This window comes from Pygoscelis adeliae, unplaced genomic scaffold (assembly GCF_000699105.1).
Source record: "Pygoscelis adeliae isolate BGI_AS28 unplaced genomic scaffold, ASM69910v1 Scaffold407, whole genome shotgun sequence".
Taxonomy (NCBI): Eukaryota; Metazoa; Chordata; class Aves; order Sphenisciformes; family Spheniscidae; genus Pygoscelis; species Pygoscelis adeliae.
This window is the reverse complement of record NW_008825251.1, coordinates 610,781-611,130: the sequence shown is the minus strand read 5'-3', so window position 1 is coordinate 611,130 and position 350 is coordinate 610,781.

Sequence of the window (350 nt, the reverse complement as noted above, 5' to 3'; positions counted from 1 at the left end):
TCCAAATGGTGAGGAGCTGAAGGGCCCGTGTCACACCGATGGGGACACAGCACCACAGGAAGCTCTGCTGCAGCAGCAACCTCCAGGCTGAGTGGCCTGAGACACACGTCTCCACAAGCCATCAGGCTGCCCACGGCTTTGCCCAGGCTACTGGCCACCATGTCTGCAGCAACAGCCAGCAGTGACACACTACCACGTTCAAACTCCCTTCACAGGGGAGAAACACATCCAGCTTCAGGAGCCCAAACCTGGCAAATCGTAGCCCCAGGACGCTTGCTGCAGCAGGCGGGCAAGGCGGGCTCCCCTTGGCTGCTCTGGACCAGCCAAGGGCCGCTCTAGGCCAGTGCTCT